Genomic DNA, 7190 nt, shown 5'->3' on the forward strand with positions numbered 1-7190 from the left:
AATGGCCCAGTGGTTAGGGCAGCGGACTCGCGGTTTCGATTCCCAGACCAGGCGTTGTGAGTGTTTATTGAGCGAAAACACCTAAAGCTCCACGAAGCTCCGGCAGGGGATGGTGGCGAACCCTGCTGTACTCTTCCACCACAACTTTCTCTCACTCTTTCTTCCTGTTTCTGTTGAGCCTGTAATTCAAAGGGTCAGCCTTGTCACACTGTGTCACGCTGAATATCCATGAGAACTATGTTAAGGGTACATGTGTCTGTGGATTGCTCAGCCACTTGCACGTTAATTTCATGAGCAAGCTGTTCCGTTGATCGGATCAACTGGAACCCTCAACGTCGTAAGCAATGGAGTGCCAACAACAACAAACTATATATATATATACAGACTGCGAGACTAATAACTTGGTATAGAATGCAACATAAGAACAAAGTGTTAGTTGAGTACAGAGCAGTAATAAAAAAAATGAGATGAACTTCATTAGCTTACAACTGTTTCTGCTATAAGATGTAGAAAACTCACAGTTGTCAATTATGAGTCCATTGCATCTCATTTTCTTTTAATATATATAATAATTTAAATGTTTTCTATACTGTATATATGAAGAGAGAGATGTAAAAACACAAATATTTGCTCTCGTGTGCAAGAATAACTGTGCTCATTGTGCACATTTGTTTGTCCACATGTTCAAATGTACTTATCATTCATATAACTGAAGTCCATCAAATAGATCATCATCATCATCATCATTGTTTAACGTCCGCTTCCCATGCTAGCATGGGTTGGATGATTTGACTGAGGACTGGTGAAACCAGATGGCTACACCAGGCTCCAATCTGATTTGGCAGAGTTTCTACAGCTGGATGCCCTTCCTAACGCCTAGGTTCCATAAAATTCCTTTAACTCTTTTGACATCTTGTCTGGCACAACCTTGGGTTGAGTGACCTGCCTGTTTTAAACTTCATATTCAAAAAGAAATCTTAATTTTATAAAAGAACATTTTTGGTAAGTTTCATGCCAAGTCAATTATTTTGCTATATCTTTTCAAACTCTTAGATATTTTCAAAATTAATCGAAACAGTTATTTTCCAGGAAATATGGCCAGAAAATTATTCATCTTCATGCACATACATGTACATGAGCAGAAGTAGATAGTGTATGTATAGAGACATATATGCACACATAGATAGAACAAATGAGAGAAATAGATCTTAAAGAGTATATACATTTTTTAAACTGATGATTGAATGTATATATATATATATATATATATATATCAAAATAATCAACAGGATATCCAGAGGTGATGCAGTACAACCGTTTCAAGCAGCTCCATTTAATTGAACAATGCAATCATTATATCAATTTAAAAGCAGAGCTGTCCTCAGCTACATAAATAAATAAAGAGAATTTAGTCAGACAACACATTTGTATAATTTTACTTAAATCCTCTAAGAGGATAAGAAGACAAGCAAGAGTCCATGCTGTTTTCACTTCAGCTTAGAAGTTACTAAGACATCAGGAAAAAAAGCAACTTGTTTGGGTTCTAGCTTGTCACAGATTTTTGGGTTGGTTTTGACTGCTCTTAGATTTTGATAACAAAGATTTGATAAACAAGACTATAAATCAAAACCGACCCAAAAATCTGTGACAAGCTAGAACCCTAACAAGTTTCTTTTTCCCTGATGTCTTAGTAGCTTCTAAGCTGAAGTGAAAACAGCATGGACTTTGTCTGTTTTCTTACTTTCTTAGAGGATTTTAGTAAAATTATACAAATGTATAATTTGTATAGTCCGACTGATTAAATTAATTCTATTTATTTATTTATGCAACTGAGGATAGCCCTGCATTTAAATTGATGTAATGATTGCATTGTTCAATTAAATGGAGCCGCTTGAAACAGTCATACTGCATCACCTCTGGATAATACCTCACTAGTTTTTTGGTGCCTCAACTTAAGTACTTAATTCATCTGAATCTCTCTCTCTATATATATATATATGTATAAACCTGAGATCCTAAAACCAAGGTCCCACATAACACATAAAAAGCATCCAGTACACTCTGTAAAGTGGTTGACATCCAGTCATAGAAACGAAGCCAAAACAGACTGTGGAACTTGATGCAGACCCCAGGCATGCCAGTTCATGTCAAGATATCCAACCCATGCCAGCATGGAAGACGGACCTTAAATGTTTATGACGATGGTGAAATATATATTTAGACATACATATACAAGTCAACAAGGGAGGTCTCTATCATCATCATGGTTTTAAATTCCTACTTTTCCATGCTTGTATAGGTCAGCCAAGGATACATTGAAGCAGTGTTTTTCAACCATCAGACATCCTTCTTGTTGCTAGCTTCTAACTTATTTCTAAGTGGAGTAATAGTTTCCCAGTCTATTGAGCAACTAATAGCTAGGATATGTTTATTTTTCTGTTTTATGTGGGGAACAGAAAAGAAGCAAAGTCACCTTTTGTTTACTAAGATTGTACAACATATTAAGAAGCCCTGATATCCCTTTGTAGTGGACTACAGGCCAATGACACTGGCAGGAAGCCATTGTTTACAAAACAAGTAAACATGAGAGAAACACACACTCACGACAGGTTTCCATCAACCAAATCCAGCTTTGGTTGACCTGGGTGATAGAAAATACTCGTCCACAGAAAGGTCGACTATGATTGAGTAGACATATAGTCAAAATACATTCCATCTATGACCATCCAGTCTAATGTAGGTTTTGGCTGCTGCCATTTAAAGTAAATAACTATATAGAGGAACTCTTACTAGCTTGTGTCTATGTAGCAGTTCAATCAACTAGAATTAGCAGCCAAATCTTTCTCAAACTACTCTACATTAACTGAAAAAGAGAAAACACAAAGAAGTCACTGGATTCTTTGTTCATGCTACACCAACAAAATATGAATTCCATGCACTTCCCTCAACTAAATTTCCTTTTGGAGCCTGGTGTTGCCATCCGGTTTCACCAGTCCTCAGTCAAATCGTCCAACCCATGCTAGCATGGAAAGCGGACGTTAAACGATGATGATGAAGGATTTGGTTGACCCAAGGCAACGATAGAAGACTCTTGTTGAAGGGATTAAATCTGAAACTATGCAGTTGTAAAACAAACCATATATACGCTACAAGTTAATTGAAAATTGAAACTGGTTTACAGGCTCAGTTCAAAGAAATATTATTGTCACTCTTATGGTCTTCTTTACATGGCTGCAGCTGAAATGTGTTTCACCACACTGCAACAAGAATTTCTGTCCCAATTTAACTTTGGGTAAGACCTCAATTTCATACTGTTCATTTCTGCCAACATCAAAAGAGCTAAGTGGTCCTTGTCCATCTATCAGAGCACAGAAGTTTCCAAAATACAACATCCAATACAGCCTGGTGTTTAACACAAAAACACTGGCGACCAGAAACTATATTTGTGTTGAACCACAATAGCAGAGATATGTGAAACATGGCTGCAAAACTTCTCTTTAGTTTTGTGTTCATGCCATGAGATGTTCTGCACTCTCATAAGAAACATAATGTATGTACATACTATCAAGGTGATCTTGAAGATGTTCCTTCTTCAGAGTCCAAGTTTCCTTAGAGAATGCTCTCTATGCCAACTTGTTGACTTGGAAACGTTCAATTGCCAAACATCAAGAAATCTTTCTTAATGTCAGCAGCATATGATCTGAGGTATCTGAAGTCACCACCATTCATGTATGGAAACTTGTTGAGCTTTGTGCCAAACACAATTGTCAAAACCAAAGTGTTTCCAACAACAGTAAGATTTCTTCAGGAAGACACCTAATTCCTTTTCTCATTGTTATTGCAGTGGACTACTATTGCATGAAACCTCCCAAAAAGCACCCAGTACATTCTGTAAAGTGGGTAGCATTAGGAAGGGCATCCAGCCACAGAAAGCATACCAAAGCTGATATTGGAGCATGGTAACCTTTTGGATCCAGTCAAATCATCCAACACATGCCAGAATGGAACATGGATGTTAAATGATGATGATTGTGATGATTTATATTTCTGAGGCAAAGTTCTAACTCCCATCAAGCTAAAGTGATTAAGGTATCAGTAGAGCCTTTATCCCTCTGACCCTGACTTTACTAATAATCTTATTTTCACAGCTCATCAACAATTAACAACATCTGATCCAAGATCAACTTGTTTCTTGATGCAAAGACTAATGACCATCAATAACGATGAAAACCAGCTGCCATAAAGTATTATAGCTGATTACATTGAACTTGTATGTTTTAGTAAACCAATGATAAACAAATGAAAATCAAGTTACACATTAGAAAGGCTTGAACCTGAAAACGAGTTGGTATGCAGCTGCTATTTAAGTGGGTTTACCTTAAAACAACCATCTCACTAGATTATACTACAAAGGCAGTGAAGCAAAGATTCAAAGGATATGATAAAAATTGAATAAATGCCAACAGATTGATACTTGAAAAATATTCTATATTTGTTTTGTATACCTAGTTTTATCACATAAGCATGATAGAGCTAACCTACTAGGAACGGCAACTAAACCTTCCTTAAATCACACTATGATTTTTTAAATAAAAGGGCACGACCGAGACCTTTGGAAATGTGCTGTGCGTGAGAAGACCCGGCAAGTCAAGTAAGATCGTTGCCAGTGCCCCTGGACTGGTTCTTGTGCGGGTGGCACATGAGATGCACCATTTTGAGCGTGGCCGTTGCCAGTACCGCCTGACTGGCTCCTGTACGATTTTCGAGCGAGATCGTTGCCAGTGCCCCTGGACTGGCTTGTGTGGGTGGCACATAAAAGACACCATTTCGAGCGTGGCCGTTTTCGTGCGGGTGACACGTAAAAGCACCCACTACACTCTCTGAGTGGTTGGCGTTAGGAAGGGCATCCAGCTGTAGAAACTCTGCCAAATCAGACTGGAGCCTGGTGTTGCCATCCGGTTTCACCAGTCCTCAGTCAAACCGTCCAACCCATGCTAGCATGGAAAGCGGACGTTAAACGATGATGATGATGATGATTCACATAGAGGCACAGTCCTAGACAAGCTTTTATAAGGTGGGAAAGTTATGGTTGCAATGCCTTTCGATCAGGCTCACCTTGGGACAACAACAACACAAGGGTGATGAAGCTAAGTACCTGGCTTACTAATAAGCAGTATTCATCTATGTGATTAACCAGACTGACTACAGAAGAATTTGAACGAGAACTGTTATAAACAGTGAGCAGATGGCGCTACCTTACCTACTATCTATAGATAGGTAGGTGTAAGGGAGTATTGATAGCTAAGTGTATCTGTCCATAAACACACAAAGGTGCCATGTGAAGAGTACAAATTGTCACTTCGGTCAGCTGTTACATTTTCACTTATCAAAACTATATTTGCCCACGGCATTGTATACTTTACTGGAAAAAAATCTTTCAACTATTTGGGTATTCATTTCATGTGTCTTATATGTTTCTAATTAAATGCCGAAAATAGTAACGAAAAAAAGTGTTAAGAGAGGGTTAAAAGCATTTAGTCAAGATGTGATGAAGGGTTAGCTTGTAAAATAAAGCGATTTTCAAATTTCCGTTGAAAGTTATCTGCCCTTGGCAGCCATGACTTTTTCAGTAAACAAACAAAAACATTTTTTTAAGTGACTTGGTTAATATTGACAATAGTAAACATCTTTCAAAAAAGCTAACAAAAACAAACAAAATCTAATGAAATAAAGAAAAAAATTTTGTTTTCTTCTTTCGCTATTCCCCCCCCCCACTTTGGTCCACGTTTACATGGGTGGGAGGGGTTATTTGTTGTAACAAAGGTTTCTAAAAGCTGGATGCCCTTCCTACAGTCACAATGCAAATGGGCCAACGAGAAAGTCCTCTACGCGGTTGTTCGACCCGCTACAAATAGCAATAAAATCACCAGTAAAATAACAGGGTACCATCTTGAGAAAAGGAGTGAGCATACATAGAATAATGTAGTTCCACATACAAAATGCCAGAGAAAATGATGGGATGGTCGTAGCTGGAACAACTTTGATAAAGGGCTGCTCGATGAGGACTAAACGGAGGGCTACACAGCCACCTCACATTAAGACTTTTCTTTTCTTTTTGAAAGAATTTAATTTGTTCTAGAAGCAAAATCATTTCCATACGGAAAAAGTCTCCAGCGGTAGTGCAATATATGACCAGGGTAAATGGCTGCAACTTTTAAGAAAAGGAGTTCTGAATGACATGAAATCATTTGGGTGACATTCATACGGATAACTATGAACATTTTCAAACCTCACTCGAAAAACGACATCGAGGTCTGAGATCGTGGGGCAAACAAGAGAACAGAAAGACCGAAGCGACAAGCTGGATAGTGGGGAGGGGGTCTTAGAGAAACCGAGAGAGAAGTAGGTTGAGAAAGGAGAGAAAAGTAATTAGGATATGAAGACTAATTGTCGAAAACGAACGTCACAAAATCCCGTTGGAAAAATAAAGAAAGAAAAGTTATAACCTATACAGTTCCTGTCTTTATGGATATGTTAGTTAACAACATCACATTATCAAGACACTGACAAAGTACCAATAAATAATATTCTACATTCAATTCATCCAACTATTGACCACTTGCTAAGATTTAATCAACACCAATCGATATATATATAAAAGTAGTTTCGATATCCTGCATTAACTTCGCATTGTGTGTGTGTAACAAAGGTATGAAAATCAACATCGACAATCTTAGAAATAAAAACTTAATAGAATGAAACCAATTATACGTCTATACAACGAACTAACAAACTTTAAGGCGAAAACAAGATGCGTAGGATGGAGAAAGAGAAAAACTGGAAACGTCAGGATTCTTGTTTTTCCAATTTCATATGAAATGATGCAAATTTGAGAACTTTTATTTTTGATAATGCTAAACGCTTTACTTTTCTTGGAATCTGATTTGTATGTTTTAAAAAATGCCTGATGACTTTGCGACCCAGTTTAAATTCCAGAGAGATCAACAGAGGGAGCATAAGTATTTAAGTTTTTAAGGGTAGTAAATTCCACTACCCTTCTCTAATCGTTTAATGCACTTAAGAAAGGCATTAACGTCACACATACACATTCTCTTCCTCCTCGTAACAATTAGAGAGACATTTTACAAAATTTCGCTTTAGGTTTGTTTCGTAATGAACTCGTAAAAAAA

General features: G+C 37.5%; 1 protein-coding gene across 2 annotated transcripts in view; it reads right to left on the reverse strand.

The window, feature by feature from the left end:
* The window catches only part of LOC106883684 (protein AF-9), a 35590-nt gene that overhangs the window by 27216 nt on the left and 1184 nt on the right, over window positions 1–7190 (reverse strand). The window lies entirely within an intron of this gene.

The sequence above is a fragment of the Octopus bimaculoides genome, chromosome 17, assembly GCF_001194135.2.
Source record: "Octopus bimaculoides isolate UCB-OBI-ISO-001 chromosome 17, ASM119413v2, whole genome shotgun sequence".
Lineage (NCBI taxonomy): Eukaryota > Metazoa > Mollusca > Cephalopoda > Octopoda > Octopodidae > Octopus > Octopus bimaculoides.